Source organism: Triticum aestivum, chromosome 6A (assembly GCF_018294505.1).
Source record: "Triticum aestivum cultivar Chinese Spring chromosome 6A, IWGSC CS RefSeq v2.1, whole genome shotgun sequence".
NCBI classification, from domain to species: domain Eukaryota; kingdom Viridiplantae; phylum Streptophyta; class Magnoliopsida; order Poales; family Poaceae; genus Triticum; species Triticum aestivum.
Window position 1 is genome coordinate 39,446,583 of NC_057809.1, and position 814 is coordinate 39,447,396.

An 814-nucleotide genomic window follows, 5' to 3' on the forward strand; every position below is an offset into this window, starting at 1 on the left:
TTCGAGCAAAATCCAAGAGAAAGATCAAGAAGCCGAAAAAGCAAGGGGAGTTTTGGAAGCAAGGAAGTTACCTGTGCCAGGGCCTGCCGCTGTGGTCTCTGTCGCCGGGGGATCACTGGCGCGGTCCCTTGCCGGAGATCCTTGCCGGGCCGGGGGCTCTTCCCTTGCCGGAGCCTCCTCCCTCGCTGGGGGCTCCTCCCCTGTCGGGGCCTCCTCCCTCGCCGGAGAGCTCTCCCTTGCCGGAGACCTCTCCCCCGCCGGAGGACTCTCCCTGGGCGCTTCGGGAGCGGTCTCCGGGCTCCCCTGGTGAGGCTGCTCTGCTCCTGCGCAAGCCAACAAACAAGTATCAGCATAGCAAGGATCTTTGCATGCACCCAACAGCGGGAAGTAAAACAAAACACTTACGCTGGGGGCTGCTCTGAAGATTAGCCGCCGGGTCCGATAAGTTCGTCTCGGGCACGTCCCCTGTTGATGCAGTGGGTTCGTCCTTGATGACGATCACCGGCACCCTGACCCTCTTTGCCGCTCTCTGCGCCAGAGTCCTGAAAAGGAAGAGATGCAGAGGAAGGCAAGTGAGAAATAAGGCAATAACAACGGAAATCAAAGAGTTACAAGTACAATGAGAAGAACTTACTCCTCCTCTTCTTCCTCGTCGGAGCTAAACGCGGAGAAGTCAAAATCCGGCCCGCGGCTGGCGCGGGAAGGTGGAGGGGTAGGCTCCCTTTGTCGCTTGGCGGGAGCAGAGGCGGCAGCCCGGGAAGATCCCGCTCCAGTTGCAGCGGCAGCATGGGGCGCTCTCGCGGCAACAGTGCTT